The sequence below is a fragment of the Mustela erminea genome, chromosome 18, assembly GCF_009829155.1.
Source record: "Mustela erminea isolate mMusErm1 chromosome 18, mMusErm1.Pri, whole genome shotgun sequence".
Lineage (NCBI taxonomy): Eukaryota > Metazoa > Chordata > Mammalia > Carnivora > Mustelidae > Mustela > Mustela erminea.
This window is the reverse complement of record NC_045631.1, coordinates 59,063,657-59,079,947: the sequence shown is the minus strand read 5'-3', so window position 1 is coordinate 59,079,947 and position 16,291 is coordinate 59,063,657. Positions and strand designations below refer to the sequence as shown.

The following is a 16,291-nucleotide window of genomic DNA, read 5'->3' as shown; positions in this document are numbered from 1 at the left end:
CCAGCCCTCTCCAGCGTTTCCTTGGCAAACTCTACCCCGGGCCCCCAGCCCGCTCTGTGGGTGCCGTGGGCCCCAGCAGGCACTGGTGTCGGCAGCAGGGGGCTCACAGGCTTGCAAAGGGAAATAGGAAAAGAGATGGGTTTTCTGGCGCAGCGACCTCCCAGCTCTGCCGGCTGACCTGTTCCTTGCAGACTGCATTGTTTTTCGTCCAATCTCGTTTTTATTGAAGCTTCCTCCAGGGTTAGCTCAGGAGACATCTCCCCTAGCCTCCTCCAAGTGGCCTTATTTACCGGAACCCCCTCGCCGTGGCATTTAGCGTCCCCATTAACATTTCGTGCGTCTTGCTTGTTGCGCGCATGGGCCCTCCGAGACCTCCAGGGTGGGGGCACATGGCAGCCCGCAGAAACGCCAGGCTTATTTTAATTGGTTTGAAACTGTCGCTGTCGACCACAGAGGGGTCCCTTTCCTTGAGTAATGACCTAGAATTTGATCACGCGGCTTTTATTAGCTTGTAACACGGAACGTGTAGCTGTGGGGGATCAGAGCCAGAGCCAGGCACACATCTGCCCTCCGTGGCATGCCCGAGAAGGTGCGCCAGCCACACAGGGCTGGCGTCCAAAAGACAGTGCCGCCCCATGGATGGCAGATGGTAGCTCTGGGGGGCAATCACCTAGAACGAGTTCCTGGCTGGTCCGGGTCATGTCTCAAGTACCCCTGGTGCTGGGAGATACGTAGGGGTCAGCCGCCTGTGGCAGAACTGCAGTCCCATCAGCGGGGAGGAGAGAAGTGGGCCGATTCCTTGTCTGCTTGCCAGGGGCAGGGAAAGCTGCCTCCCCTCCCAGAACTTCCTGGTGTCTACCTTGGTGTGGGGAAGCTTTGCTCAGGAGACCACTGCCTGGGGCCCCAGGGCACTGTACCTTTCCCTTGCATTTCGTTATGCAGAGGAACGTGTGAGCTCTGAGTTCGGAGAGCACCGGTGGCCTCGTGTCCAGAATGCTTCAGTCCATGGTTCCCAGCGCACACCCCAACCCTCGTCTGGAATGCCGATTGAGACCTCCCGTCTGCTCAGGCTGGCGGTTTGTAAGGACCTGTGTGGGCGGTGAAGAAACAATTCTAGACTAGTTCGTGGCCTTGTAGATGGAGGGAGCGTATCGAGGGTCGATCTGGTTCCTTCCAGAAGAACCTGTCCGGCCCTCTGGCAGGACAGAGTAGTATGTAAGGACTGGGCCGTGGGCTGCGTGCCACTCCTGGGGCATCAGGGTCTCCCGCTCCCTCGAGGGGCTCGCCATCCAACCACAGTCATCTCGAAGGAAATTTGGAGCGTTTTGATAATTCAGGCAAAATATGAGAAGTATCTGTGTTCCTCCACCTACAATTAAATGGTTAACTTGTAGCTATATTGTGTTGTCTTTTTCAAAAGGAAAGGAAGCAGGGAAGATAGACGGCTCCCAGCCTCACCCCTGCCCCCAGCACACACGCACACAGGCATGGATGTGATGTCCGCTGCTTTGGTCCCTTAAAAAAAGCGTTTATATGCACGTGACCACAAATAGTGACTAAACAGTGACTAAACTGTCTCAGAGTGCACATGTGGTGGCTTTCGGGAAGTTGCTCCCTTCACTCAGCATCGAGTCCGTGGCTCCTTCCTGCTGACGTGTTTGCCATCCGTCCCCTCTCTCTGCTGCCTGGAAATCGGCCTCAGGCATCGGGCTCTTGGTCTGCACCCGCCGTTTCCTTGACGGATCCTTGGTTGCTGGCGAAGCGTCGGCAATGCAGGGAACGCCACTGAGTGGGTCCTGGGGCCCGTCTCCTTGTAGCTGGGAGACGTGTGTGCACCTGGCCTGAGGGCTTGGGTTCAGAAGGTTCCAGATCCCGGCCCCAGCTCTCTGACCTGTCTCGGCCTTCCTATCCCACTGCCGTCCCCACTGGCCAGGAGATCGCCACTCTGCGCTTGTGTCCACGTGGGCGCGGGAAGGTGGCAGCCAGCCGCGTGTGAATCCCAGGCTCTCGTGCATCTTTCCTCCTGCTTGGTGAGGGGGGCGGACGGGGGAAGGGAGGAAGGACACGGTGCGCCAGCGCTCGGACGTCCTCGTTGGCCGCGCTGCGGGGACCCTCTTCACGAGCAGTTCTGACCCACAGGCTCCACGGTGAAAGGCTGAGCAGCTGTGTTTGGGGCATGAGCCCTTGCTGCCCTCCGAGGCTCTCTGGCCATCTGCGCCCTGAGGCTGGCCTGGTAGGACTGGGGTCCCAGAAGCAATGTGGGGGCACCGACCTAGAAGGGGGGGCGCAGGGCCCAGAGGAGAAACCCTGCCTCACCTCTGAGGCTGGAGATGCTCACATCCGGCCCCGGGGTAGCTCCTGGAGGTGGGAGAATGGGTAGGGGCGTCCCCTGGTCTGGGGGCCTCTGCTGGGCTGGAGATGTGGGCTCCTGTCCCCTCTCTGGCACTTTGCTGAACCAGTCCTGGGGGCAAGAACACCCACCTTACCCTCGTTGATGATCCTGCCGCAGTGGGCTGTGGAGGGTCTCCTGGGGCTGTGCACGGAGGCCGTAGCCATGAAAGAGCTCACACAGCAGATGGGGAAACTGAGTCACCCAGCGGCTCACTGTTGCAAGGACAGGGACTAGGTGGCAGTCACAAGCCACCCTGTGCCAGATTCCCTGGGCTCAGGTCTGGGGTGTACCCGTGTGTAGTTGCTTGCCTCCAGGGTCACTGGAAGAAGGTTCCGGGAGCCTTTACTGTCCTAAGCCCCTGGCCTGTCCGTCCCGCTGCCCTCCTCTCCAGGCAAGGCTGGAGCCCCAGCAGAGCACACCCACCCTCACGTGTGCTCCTGCTCGGGCCCGAGGAGGACCAGGCAGCAGCAACAACTCGGTTTATTAAGCCAATAAAATCTCAAGTTCATGAGCTGGAGGGTTTCCTGGCCTGAGCCTGGTGAGCTACTTGGGACACATGGCATGTCCCAGTCCCGGGAAGGGTCCTGTGCCCCGAGAGCCAGCTGCCATCTGCACCTGCTCTCCAGAGTGCGGTCTGCCCCACCCCCGCCGCGCCCTGTCCCGGGCAGAGGAGCTCAGGCTGAGCCCTTTGGTGTCCTTACCACCCAGCCTGGACTCAGGATGGGGCCACTGAGCGCTCCAGTCCCCCTTCTGGAGACCCGCTCAGTTTCTGTCTCCCTGCCCCACTCTCCTGCGCTCCTTTGTCTCTGGGACTTTTCCGGGTGGGCCGGACTCCGGGAGGCTCTGCGTCAGCTCCGGGGACACAGCCCCACCTCTCCGCGCACACAGAACCCTGCGCATCGATTCTGAGGACGAGTCAGCAGTCACAGTGCAGTAGCACCGCGAACTGTGGCCTTTTGCTTTGTGGTTATTAGTACATCATTGGGACTTAGCAGCCAGTTGGGGGGTGGGTGCAGGGCAGGGCATGGAGGACAGGGCATGGGGACGACTGTCCTGCAAATGCCAGGGAGCCCGCTCTGGTCGTGGGGCTGGATCGTGGGGTGTGAGGGGATGCTGGTGCCGGGCTGGGACTCGGGGCCAGCGCGTCCCTGGGCTCCTGACCCATAGTCCTTGGTGCCCCGAGGCGGCTGGTCCCTCACTGCTTCCTTTGTCCCTTCTGTGCCATTCAGGGGCCCAGCTTCTCTAGAAGTGCAAGCCGAGAGGCCCCAGAGGTGCTGAGTCAGCCATGGTTCTCTGGAGAAACAGAACCAGTGGGAGCTGGCTAGCTATGGACCGGTCCACCTGTCTGTACCTGTAGCTCACTGCCCCGGGTGCGACAGAGAGAGACAGATAGGTGGGCGGTGGGTGATGGATGGGTGGATGGCGGATGCATAGGTAAAGAAGGAATTGGCTGGTTCAGGTTTTGGTGCGTGAGGTTAAATGTCTAGATAGACTCTCCAAGGTCTGCACGGACTGCAGATCCTGGTCAATGCCACAGCCCTGGACTCTGGCCCAGGGCTGGGGAACCCAGATGAGTAACGGGGTGATGCTGGCGACCTGTCCCCAACAAGGCACTGTTGACCGCACAGGAGCGCTGGGGCCCGTGTGGGGAACAGGCGACACAGGCCATCCTGCCGTCACTGTGCTCACCCAGCCAGGCCGCGTGGGCACGGCCCCCCGCCTTGGGTCCCGGGCCCAGTCTGACACGGTGGCCTCCCCGCAGGACAGCAGCGAGTGGCCAGGAGCCTTGAGGTGTGAGCGGAGGTGCTTTGTGCTAACTTCTCCCAGCCCGATGCGTCCTCGGCTGCGGCGTTTCAAAGACGCCGTTCCCATGACACTGTCCTGTGGTATTTTTAATCAAGAGCGCGGGAGAGCGTGTGTCTGATGCACTCCAGATATTTGGAGATTGAAAATGGTTTTGTTCTCGTGTTTTCTTTTCCAAATGCAGCGTTAAGTCAGAACGGCCAGAGGAAGATCCCGCCAGTCTTCCCCCTGAGCGGGTCCGCGGGCCCCTCCGGCCGGGAACCCGTCCCCGGAGCTGTCCATCGGCAAACAGGTGCGTGCCCTTTCTCCTCACACTTCTGGCTCCCCCGGAGCTGGTTCATGAATCCGGGCTTCTCAGGGTGGGGGTGGAGGCCGCAGGGGGCGGCTTCCAGCTGTGGGCGGCAGTCTCGGCAGTGCGCCGCTGGGTGTCGGCTGGGTGCCTGGTTGGTGGAGAGGAGGGTCCCCGCCTCCCCCTGCTGCTCGGGTGTTTTCCACCTGCCCTTACTTGGTCCCATCACTAAAATGCAAATCAGCGAGTGTATAATAGATAATTAATAGACTGATCAGCCGGCAAGGGAGGTAAGTAGATAAATAATTTTAATCATCCTTGGGCTGCCCATAAATTCCCTCCCTGCCTTTTTATTAAACTCTGTTTACAGGAGTCGTTCATACTGCATGCTCTTCTGCAAAACCCTTCCTTGGCGTCTCCCACCAGGCCTGACCTGGAGTGGAGGCTCCGCGCGACAGCCAGGTCTGTCCCCAGCAGGGCCCAGCTCTGGCACAGGTGTCCAGAAGCCCTGCCCAAGGAATAGAGGTGGGGGGCAGCAGGGCAGACAGCACTCAGCCCCCCGAGGCCCACCCTCTGCTCCCCAGCGTGGCCACAGCCTATGTTTAGACAGACCCAGAAGCCTTTATTATGCTTGGCGCCGGTGCTGTAGGTATGAGCTCCTTCTCCTCCCGGGGAGGCCTCCGCCTATTAATAGCCTTGGCTGAGGCTTCCTCGGGGCTCCGAATGCCAAGAGAGAAAGTGGGTTAATAAATATAAAAGAAAACTCCCGTAAGAGGGCCTGGGGCCAAACTCTCTCCCAGACTCTCCAAGAGTGGTGGCTGACAGGGCCCAGAGGGGTGCGGGGCTCCTTGCACGCCTGACCTCCTCCGCCCAGAGGTCCGATGCCTGGCGGGCACGTCTGGACCACGGTCGGAGAAGTCTCTAGGCTACGCAGCAGCAGGGACGGTGGAGGCGCTGGCGGGGAAGGCTGCCATCCAGGTGGGGCAGAGGAGGGGGTTCGAGTGTGGCCTTGGAGATCCGGTGGCTGAAGCAGACAGGGAGGCGTCCTTGGCTCTCCTGGTTCCCCTACCCACTGGTGCCATCTCTCCGTCGGTTTTTGCTCGCGGCCTTGGGCATCTGGAGGATGAAAAAGAAGGAGGGGCCGTGGCCCTGGGGCGGTTGCTGAACAAGATGCCTGTCTCCGCACTTTCTCCCACCCCTCCCAGAATCGCAGCAAGGACAGCTTCCCTGAGTTAGAATCCCCTGCACGAGGGGAGTAGCCTCCCAGGGAACAGAGCAGGGAGGGGACAGGGAAGCTCCTTGAGGACAGGTGTGCCCAGGGTCAGCTCACAGCTGGATTGCAAAGTGTCCGCTGCACAAGGCACCAGCAGGCACTCCCCATAGCCGTGCAGGCTGCCCCTGGGCTGGTGAGTTTGCAGCTAACCCTGCAGCGTGCCCTCGGCTCAGGGAATGGTTCTGCCCCGGCCTCGTTTATTCTCAGCCTGGTGCTGTGCTGGCTCACTCCTAGAATTTGTGCTCCTTAGGCGGGGAGTGGCACAGCGTGGTCCCTGCCACCCGCTCCTTGGTGGCCAGGCTGAGGCTCCCTCCCAGGGACATGGCTGCTCCAGAAAGTTCAATGCAGAGCTTTCGTCCCATGTGGGGTAAATTCTCTCCCAGGGAAATGAAGTGAGACCGTGGGTGTTTGTCGGTGTTGCTGGGTTTTCGCAGTGCGACTGTCCTAGCTGCTCCAGCAGGACAGCCGACAAGGGCAGAGCCTGGGTGGCCTCCTGCTGCTTCCCGGGCTGGACACAGGGGTCCGCGGCAGGCCACCTGGCCGGTCCACTGGGCTCTCACCGCCGGGTCATGTGTCCTCGGAGGGCGGCTGCTTGCCTGGGGCGGAGAGAGAATTCAGCCTGAACAGGTGGAAAGGCGTTTTTACAAGTTCCCCTCAGTGGAATTCAAGTCTGGATGACGGCCCAGCGGGGACTCCCTGCCCTGTCCGGAGTATATTTAGCTCCGAGCTGCTCGCCCGCCCCGCTGCGTCCCCGGCCTCACTGGCTGAGCGGGAGGAAGCCCAGCCAGGGAAGAGGCAGAAGGAGCAGACGGAGCAGCGTTGCCAGGTGCCGCATCCCTCCCCTCAGCTCAGGGCAGGCTGGAGGGGCGGCCAGCGAGCCTGCTTTTGTTACCGTCTGTCCTGGGCAGGCAGACAAGGGGGACAGGACAGGAGCACAGGGAACCCGAGAGCAAGGCCTGTCGGGACAGCTCCGCATCGCACTTTTCTGGTCGTTCAGTGGACAAGTTTAGGGCTTCTTTGTTTCTGCTCTGGGGGAGTCGGGGCCGGGTGTAAAGAAAAAGTGACCATGAAAGGCGGGAGTGAATGGATGGTCAGCCAGTGTTGGGCACACAGCAGGGCCCTGGTGCTCTGGCGCTCTGGCGCTCTGGTGCTCTGTGACAGGAGATGGGGGTGGCTCCCCTCTATCAGGAGGCCTGTAGCTCCTGGGGGGGCTCTTGCCCTCTGCCCTGCCTGAGCCTCACACGCCCTGTGGGGGTCAGCACCCACCGCCCACGAGGCCCTGGGGGCCAGGAATGGAGGGGCCACCACCGGCGTCCACACTTTCCTGGGTCTTCTGACCCTTGCTCAGCTCAGCGGGGCAGAAGTGGTTTGTCCGTGAGCTGCCTTGAAGGGACAGCGGGCCTGGCTGTGGGGTGTGGGGCCCGACAGGCCTCCACGGCATGGGGCTTGTGCAGCACGGAGAGTGGAGCCTGCAGGCAGGGTTCCCAGGCCCGGGAAGCTGAGGAAGGACACCTGCCTGTGTGCTTGGGTTGGAGTCTACACCAGACACGTCTGTGTGCGAGTGTGAACGTGCGTGAGATGGGGGCGCTCCGGGCTGGCGAGGACTTTCCGTCTTAAAAATCCTTTCCTGACCCAAAACACGAGGGAAACAGGAGGAAGGTGCCGTCACAGTCAGAACTCCTACTGTGTCACGTGATGTCACACCCGTGGGATGCCATGGGACGTCCATGCTGGCGGGGACCTGGGGACCGTCTTGGCCAGCTCCTTCCTCTTTGTGCCGAGAAGGAGAGGGGGCTCTGCCGGCCCCCGGCTCGTCCCAGGGCTCACAGCCGGTGGTGGTGGCTGCTCTGCATCCGACTCAGGACCTTTGAGGGCTGGCTCTCCTGCTTCAGCTGTCGTCAGACTGAAAGGGACACTTCCTGTGCCTGGGGCACCTGCCGGGCCTGGACAAGTAGTAGGGAGCTCCCGCTGTGCCTGCGGTGTCTTCCTGAGCTGAGCTCCAGGCGCCTGCAGGTGGGGGAGGGAGCTGCCTCCTGCTGGCCTTGTCCCCCCACTCCCGGCCCCAACCCCCGAACCCCACCCCCTCGGGAGGCCCTGCCGTATTGCATGGGCACTGGCGGAGAGCAAGGACCACATCGTCCTGGCTCCCTAAGCCCAGAGTGTCTGTGTCATGAGGGTCTGAGGAAGGAGCCAAGTGCGAGAACTTGCTTCTCTGTCAGACACGGGTCGCGGAGCCCAGTGCTGCCCGGAGCGGCACTCTGGGCCTCAGGGCAGGAGAGCCCCCGCGCCTCCAGGGAATGTCAGAGCTGGGAGCGAGGGGGTGGCCCTTCAGTTCTCCTCCTCCCCTGGGGCTAGAAGGGGCTACAGGCTTCCCTAGCATCATTGCTTTTCTTTTTAAATTAAAGCGAACTTTTCGTTAGGGCGTGAGCGATAGATCTGTGCAAAGTCTAGACAGGACAGCGAAGGGACAGTCCCAGGGTCGGAAACCACCGCTGCGTGCATGGCGCAGAGATGGGGTCGCACCGCGCGCTGGTGCTGTCCTTGCTACCGGCACCTTCAGGGGCGCGTTCCGCTGGATTCTCCCAGTGTTCACCGACCACGCGCTCCTTCCCCGCGTGGAGCTGTCGTCACGCAGCTACCCAGCCCCGCAGCTGTGCTGCCAGGGACCAGCACAGGCATTAGCCTTCAACCCTGTTTCCAAAACTCTCTGCCACACTTCAAGAAACCAGAAGATTAATTTCCCAAATAGGAATTAGGAGATGATTATTCACACCACAAAGGAGTCTGCAAACATCCCCTCCTCCGAGCTTCTTTGATAAACGGGCTCCTCCGGGGCGTTCAGACATGCTCGGATGCAGGAGAGCCCAGCGCGCGGCCGAATGCAGGGAGGGCAGCACACTGGCCTCACGCCGCCTCCCACGCCGCCTCCCTCCCCGCCTCCCCGGCGCCCGCGCCAGCACGCACACACCCACACCCGGGCACGCTCACGCTCACAGGTGCGTGCACTGCACACAACGTTGGGAAGCTTTTTCTCGTGGTCGGCTGGAAGGCGATGATAATGTCCTTCATCACGAGTCTCATCTGTTTATCGGGTGGCCTGGTCCCAGCAGCCATGACTGGGGAATAAGCGACCCCTTCCCCGTAAAGGATAAGGCGAAGTCGCCGTTGGCGAGGTGAGGGCGGTCCGTGACTCCGGCCGCGTCACTCATTCTGCAGTGAGACGGAGAAGTCTCAGGAGAGACTCGGGGGAGTTTCAATAAAACCAGATCTGGAAACTCCAAATCCCAGGCTGCAAGCTGGCGCCCACGGCTCGGCACCAGGGGCTTCGGGTGGTATCACCGTCCCTGACGCTGTGACCTCCCCTCTGAGCATCTCTGCCTGACGAGTCGTCTCCACCCAAAGGAGAGCAGGGGCCCGGCCAGGGGAGCCGGCGCTCACGGGCAAGGGCTCTGCGTGCGTTCACACGGCCCCAGACGGACAGTCCACCCAGGTTTCCGATGTATTTGCTTTCAGTTTCAGGCCACTTAAGTGGGATTTGCAGTTTAATCATAAACATAAAAAAATATATATATGATGTGTATATTTTTAGAATAATCTATTGAGTTCATATAACATGAAATTCGCCAACTTAAAGCCGACCATTCAGTGGCCTTTTGCACCTTCGCCATGAGGTGCGGCCACCCCCCCGACCGGTTCCTGAGCGACCATTCCCATCACCGCCGACTAACACCCCTCACTCAGGCATGTTTACTAGTGTTCAGTTACTTTGCTTTGAAAGGTGCCCTGCCGACCGCCAGCCCTGTCCCTCCCTCCCCTAAAACTAGCGCTTGAGGAAGCAGAGCAAGCTGGACGGTGCGTGGGGTCTGGAATCCAGCATCACTTACTTCTCCCAGAGCACATGCCCGGGGGTCCCGATGGAGCCGGCAGCACCCAGTGCGAGGCCTGGCTCTGTCTCCTCCCAGCCAGTGATCCCAGGCAGTGAGGTGACCTTCATGCCTCCTGCTGTGCCGTGGGATGAGAACGTTCCCGACGGGCTGTCTGCGGGAGGGGGGAGCACGGTCGTCCGTGAACGGGAGGGGCTGGTGCCGTCACACCGGAGAGCGTGGTGGGTGCCTGCGTCATCTGTTTGATAGTTTTTGGAAGCCAGCCCAGTTTAGCAGTGGGGGCTCCTATACCAACTTCAGTGATGCTAACGGTAGTGAGTTCTGTTAACCCACTGCCATCGGACCAGCCACTAGAACTTCACTTTGGGTTGTGGTAAAACACACAGAACAAAATTCAGTGCCGTAACCGTGTGTAAGTGCGCCGTTCATGGGCACCAGGCACATCACGAGGCCGCGTAGCCGCCACCACCCGCCTCCAGAGTTCTCTCCATCCGGCAAAATCAAAGCTGTCCCTAACCCCGCCTTCCACTCCCGACCCCCGGCGCCTGCCGTCCGCTGTCTGTCCCGGGAGTGAGGCCCCAGAGACCTCACCAGCCTCTCTGGCTGACGTCCTCCGGGGTCGCTCACACTGCCGTGGCGTCAGGATTTCCCTCCCGTTCAAGGCCGAGCGACACTCCAGGGAGCCGAAGGGCCGAGCCGCGTGGACCCGCCATCGTCAGAGCCCGGCCCGCCTCTCGGCTGCCGCGAGCCCTGCTTCTCCATGAGCGTGTGTGTCTGTTCCTCTGTCTCGACATGAAGGAAATGAAACGGGTTTGGAAACCTGCTTTCCTGTGGGGTTCTCCCGTGCTCCACTGTGCACACGCAGGCACACACCCGCACACCCTCACACCCGCGGGCCACAGGCCCAGGGTGGCAGCCTCAGCAGCAGGCCGCCCCCACCCAAGGCGGTCTGTCCGGGTGCATCTCCGCGGCTGTCCATCTGGAAGACAAGTCCATGGCAGGCGGTTTTCCTCCTGCCTTTGGGTGAGACTCGTGGGGCCACGTCGTCCTGGGAGATTCTGTGTCTACTAGCTGCTCACCCAGCTAGGTTCCACGTCCTGATGGGAGATTCTATGTCCTACTAGCTGCTCACCCAGCTAGGTTCCACGTCGTCCTGGGAGATTCTGTGTCTACTAGCTGCTCACCCAGCTAGGTTCCACGTCCTGATGGGAGATTCTGTGTCTACTAGCTGCTCACCCAGCTAGGTTCCACGTCCTGATGGATGACACAGGGAAGCAGAGGTCCAGAATGACCCTGTGGGAACTGGGGAGGGGAGGCCAGAGACCCCCAAGCACCCGCTGGGGCTCCCACGGGCTCCCTTCTGAAGGGAAGCGGCTTCTAGCCAGGACCGCCTGCTCGCTGGGACTGAGTGTTCAGCCAGCTGGCGGGTGGGTTGAGGAAGGGACGGTCCAGGGGCCCACAAGGTGCCAAGAGTCCGCGGCGGGGAACAAAGCCTCGTTCTCCAGGAGTGGGTGCAGGAATCGGGGGCCGTGTTTCATCCTGACGACCCCGAAACCCCTGTGGGAGGTTCTGTGTGTAAATCTGTGTGACCACAAAGGTGGGATCTTCTGGGAAGGAATCACCGAAACGTCCGGCCGTTCTCTCCTGAGACCCGTTTGTTTCTTCAGGAAACAAAAAGCAAGATGAGTCCGTGCTTCAGCCACCAAGCCCTCCGGTGCGGAGTCAGTGGCAGCGAGACATGGCCTCCAGAGCGCTCCCTCGTCAGCCCCCCGAGTGCACGGCTCACCCGTGCTGCGGGCCAGGGGGACCCCCAGCCTGGGTGTTCTAGAATCATTTTACCCACACATGGATGCCAAGGGGTGAAAGTCTTTACTGTGCGTGTAGAAGTGAAAGATCCTTTTGCTGGAAATCAGGGCTGTGGTTTGACAGCGTCGGGTTTCCTGTTCTGGATGACGTCACCGGCTTTCTTTTCCATGCGCCCCAGCTCTCCTGGACTTCCGGTGCTCCCGGAGCAGCGCTGGACTCGGGCTGCCGTACCCAAACCTCAGCCTGGGAAATACGTTTGCTCCCAGTCCTGGAGGCTGGACGACCGGGGCGAGGCAGCAGCAGGGTGGTTCCTTCTGAGGCCCCTCTTCTGGGCGGGCAGACGGCCGTCTCCTGGTTGCGTAGTTGTCCCCCTGTGCATGTCTGTGTCCCGATCTTTTCTTATAAGGACACCGGGCACATTGGATTTGTTTCCCCCCACCCACCGCAATCACCTCATTTTAACTTAAATCACCTCTCTAAAGACCCACCCCCAAATCCAGGCACCCCATGATGCTGGGGGTCAGGTCTTGCCTGTGTGTGTTTGGGGGACACGATTCAGCCCGCGACAGGGCCCGCTGCTGTCCAGTGTGGTACCCGGGCCGGCTGGGCCCTGTCCCCCTGGGTGTGCATCAGGAGTGGTGCCCCCATGTCCTCCTGTCTCCTTGGTCCCGGGTGTGGCCTTTCATGCACTCACTTGTTTCCCATGCCCACCCTGTGTCCCCGCGTCCCGCTGCATCCGGCGCGGGGACTGTTTCAACGATGCTGAATCCAGACAAGCCTTTCCAGTTACAGACGTGTGCCCTCCTGCCTCTGAGCCTTGCAGTCAGCAGGCGCTGGTGCTCGGATGAAGCCACCCCAGCCCTCACCGATCCGCCAGAACAGTCTGTTTCCTCCTTCTCTCCCGCCACCAAGGTCAATGCTGTGTGGCCTCAGGTCAGAGGGTATCTCAGCCTCCATGGAAGACCTCACCCTCTTCCACTTCCCCCGCCCCCTCCGGCCAGCCCCCACAAGCCACTCTCAGGGTGCGTGAGTGCAGGGCGGAGACGTGAACAGGTGAGTCTCCGTCGCCCAAGCCACCTGGTATGGGCCAGGTTCCAGGAAGGACTCCCCTGGTGACAGCAGGACCTCTCCGGGCTGCTGTCAAGTGAAGCATTGGCTTCTCCTCTGTGCCTTTGCTCTCACTGTTCCCTTGTCTCCTTAAACAGCTCATTGTCCTCCGATACTCAACCAGGACATCCCCTCCGTGAAGCCCTTCTGGCTCTCCCCCTGCCCACCTCCCTGCTTCTCAGGCATCCCTTTGGCCCTGGGCTCAGCAGGCACAGAGTGGTGCCGTGCTTCCTGGCCTGGCTTCTCCAGAGGGAGCGGAGAAGGGGGCAGGAGCGACCACTCACCTTTGTCCCCTACCCAGACCCTCCCAGTGCCTGGTGCCGTCTGGGCACCCAGGAATGCTCTCGTGGAATGCAGACGTGGCTCCTGTGCCGTGTGGTGCTTCTCAGTGGCCTACCACCGGAGTAGCTAATCCCCGGGATCTTTTCCTTCTCCCAGAGGACACATTCCCTGTTCCCCGGGCTGCCTTATAATAAGCCTCCCCACCTCTTCCTCTCAGTGCCGGTTCGCTGTAACACGGCGGGGTCCGGTGCCTCACCCAGACGCGTTCTAGAGCTGCCTGGTGGTGAGCTCTCCGCTGGGAGGAGCTTCAGGGACGGGACACGGACACCAGCACATTCCCAGACACGTGATTTGTTTCACGATCCGCATGCTTACTGTTTCGTTTCGTTTTTCTAATGTGACCCTTCAGGTAATACCACAAACGGCTTCTCTACTCAACTCTCCAGAAAATGTCTAAGGGCATTTGGAGGGTGAGGAAGTGTGCTGGGCCACAGAGGTACCCTGTCTACTCCTGTGGTCCCCCACTCCCCGGCAGGCGGGAGTCTGTGCGCTGCTCAGCGTGGCTGGTCACGTCCGTTGTGAATAAACCCCCACATTCCCGAAGAGGACATCCCGCCGTGTTCCATGGCTGGCATGGGGCCGGAGGACAGCCCTTCTGCTCCTCTGTGGGTTGGTTCTGCGTCTCTGCTTTTCTCACGGGGATCAGAGCCCAGCCTGCACCCGAGGACCCCCAGAGCTACTGGATGTGTTTGGGAAGTGTCTCCCTGATGCAATGGAGATGGCCCAGGAAGCAACAGGGCCCTGGAGGGGCGGGTCGCACCTGCTGGTGCAGGAGAGGACCCTGCCCCCAGCACGAGGCTCTCCTTCCCCTCCAAGTGCCAGCTTCCGGGCAGGTGAAGGGCGCCCAGAATACAGACAAGCTGGCCGTGAGAGGCCAGAGCCCACAGAGGCCACGGAAAGTGCCACTGCCCAATCTCCCAGAGGTGGTCCAGGGTGTCCGAGGGCTGCCGAGAGCCGCTGTCACTCGTCTCTTGTGTGATCTCAGCCCTCCCGCCCAGGAGGCCTTGGATCCAGGCATGGCTGCTCAGCAGAGGAGAGGGAACTGTAGAGCACAAGACACAAGACGGGGAGGGCAGTGTGCCTTGGAGGGCACTTGAAGAAGATGAACAAATAGAAAGAGAGACACTAACTGAAATCAGGAAAGCAGCACCGCCGGTGGGAGAGGGAGAGAAGAGCAAGAGGGGAAGGGGGAGGAGCAGAGGGAGGGGGAGGGGGAGGGGAGGGTCGGGGAAGGGGGAGGGGATACAGGGAGAAACAGGGGAGAGAGCAGGGAGGGAGGAGGGGGGAGGAGGGAGGGGGAGGGAGAGCAGGGGAGGGAGGGCTGTAGTAAGGCGGCTACGGAAGAACCCCCTGGTCTGGGCATGGAGTCTTCTGCCATGTCCTGGGAGCGCAGGTCCCTAGGGAGGGCACCGAGGGGCGACCACTGTCCTTCAGGTCAGGGGCTCTGCCCTTCCCTCAGTGTATTCCTTGCTGACCTGCTCATTATGCTAATCACTTTTGCGTGTGTATCTAATATAAAGTCTGCCCATAACGTAATGAAACAGGGCTTGACGCTGGCAAATGATGTGATTATTACATAATGAGATTAAGTGACCTAAACCAATAAGAAAATCAAAATCAGATTGTGGGGTGTGTGTGTGTGTGTGTGACTTTGGTGGCTTTTGGGGGGGGTTAAAATTTAAAAATTTTTTTCTTGCTGATGGCAGGTCATTTTTTAAAAGTTCTTTTGTATTTTCTGTTTGAGTCTGTGCGTCTGCGCACTGGGGAGCCCCATAAATTCTGGGCTATGGAATCTGGCTGTGTCAGCAGTCGCGAAATGAATTGATATTAAGCGCAACAAAAGTCTCTCTAATTCGTCTCATGTCTGCCTCTGCCCTCCTCCAGCCCCTTCTCGACCCCCCACCCCCACCCCCCCCACAAGCTGTAATTGAGAAGTGGAGGAACAGAGCTGGCCGTCCACGCTGGGGACGACGCTCGCACATCTAGTATGTAAAACCTCACCGTTATTTAGAGATAGCTGCCCGTCCCACCGCCCCGCCACAGGCAGACAGACAGACGCTCCCAGAGGTGCCCCAGCACCCCACGCAGCCCAGCACTCCCAGAAAGCACTGACAGGGTGCAGAGGAGCCATAGTACCTCCTGAGCTGGGCCCCCAGCGGCTGTTGCGTCCACGGGTCCCTAGTAGCTGCTGCGAGGCATGGGGGGGGGGGGGGGCGGGAAACCCAGTGGGAACCAGCAAGAATGAATGGCTGAGACTTGGGAAAACAACACAAATCGTCAACCAGCAACTTCTGTTCCTTCCGTCAGCACCTTACCTCGCTCACGCTCAGACCCCACAGTTTGGAGTTCGGAGCCAGGCTGCCCGTGGGAAGCCCCTCCCCCTTTCCTGAGCTGGAAGCCACTTGCTGGAAAGGAATTGGCTCCCGTCCAAAATGTACAGAGAGGCCAAGGCGGCAGGCATCACTCCCACCCTCCCTCCCTCCCCTCGCCAGGCTGTGCATTAGTTTTTTTCCTCTTGCCCTCCCCATAAAACGAATCCTGATTTAAGAAATCAGACCTGGCAGCTGTATCTCGTCTCTAACATGCTCCAGTTGCCAGGATCTGGGAAATCTGCTGTGGGCAGGCAGGATTGCCTCCGAATGCATTTCTAGCACGGTGGATTTAGTGAGCACGCACACGGCAGAATTTATCTGCATATGGCATGCCTCGTGGGCCCTCGCCACGGGCGCCAGAGCAAACCGTAGCCTCTGAGAGGATCCCCGAATCTGAGCACACCCCACGGTGGCTGTCCTCTCTCACAGCCCCCAGCACGGACCAAGCGCCATCGGAAAGATAAACGGGGCTCCTCGCAAGCCTTCTGCACGTCATTATCTCGGGGGAAGACCAGGCTGTTTGGACTGGGCCCTGGGCTTTTCCTACCCACCGCCAGGGGAGACCCTCTTCCTCCTGAGGAAGAAAACTTAGGACGTTACTCAAATGGAGGGTTGGTGGGGAAATGAATTAAAACCAGCGACAAGCAATCATGTTTTGAATTTGATGAAGGCGGATCGGCAGTGGCGTGAGCGTACAGAGGCACTGGCTGCTGTCTCCAGGTGATAAATGAGTGCCCTGTGTTTGGAGGCAGGGGGCGGGCGGAGATGAGCTGGGGCCCTGTCACCAACGCCAGGGGTGGAGGAAGCGGTAGCTCCAGGCACCTGCCGGCCACTGTCCGTGGTGCTGAACCTTTCCCTGTTCTCCCTAAGTGAAGGCATTGGCTAGAGTAGGACCCAGCTGCTTGGCCCCGGGATTCGGTGGTCGGTGTGCCCAGTATAAGCTGATAAATTGCCCTCCAGTCCGAGATTCTGCCAAGGGGCTTTAGGGGTGGAGAAGCTGTTAAGAAAATGTCGTCATGTATT

At 60.2% G+C, this 16,291-nt stretch overlaps 1 protein-coding gene across 7 annotated transcripts in view; it reads left to right on the top strand.

The window, feature by feature from the left end:
* The window catches only part of RBFOX3 (RNA binding fox-1 homolog 3), a 397,113-nt gene that overhangs the window by 210,539 nt on the left and 170,283 nt on the right, over window positions 1-16,291 (top strand). For all 7 annotated transcript variants that reach the window (XM_032320550.1, XM_032320543.1, XM_032320549.1 and 4 more), the window contains exon 3: window positions 4,380-4,487. The gene's annotated coding sequence lies outside the window, so the exon portion shown is untranslated. The remainder of the gene's footprint in view (window positions 1-4,379; window positions 4,488-16,291) is intronic.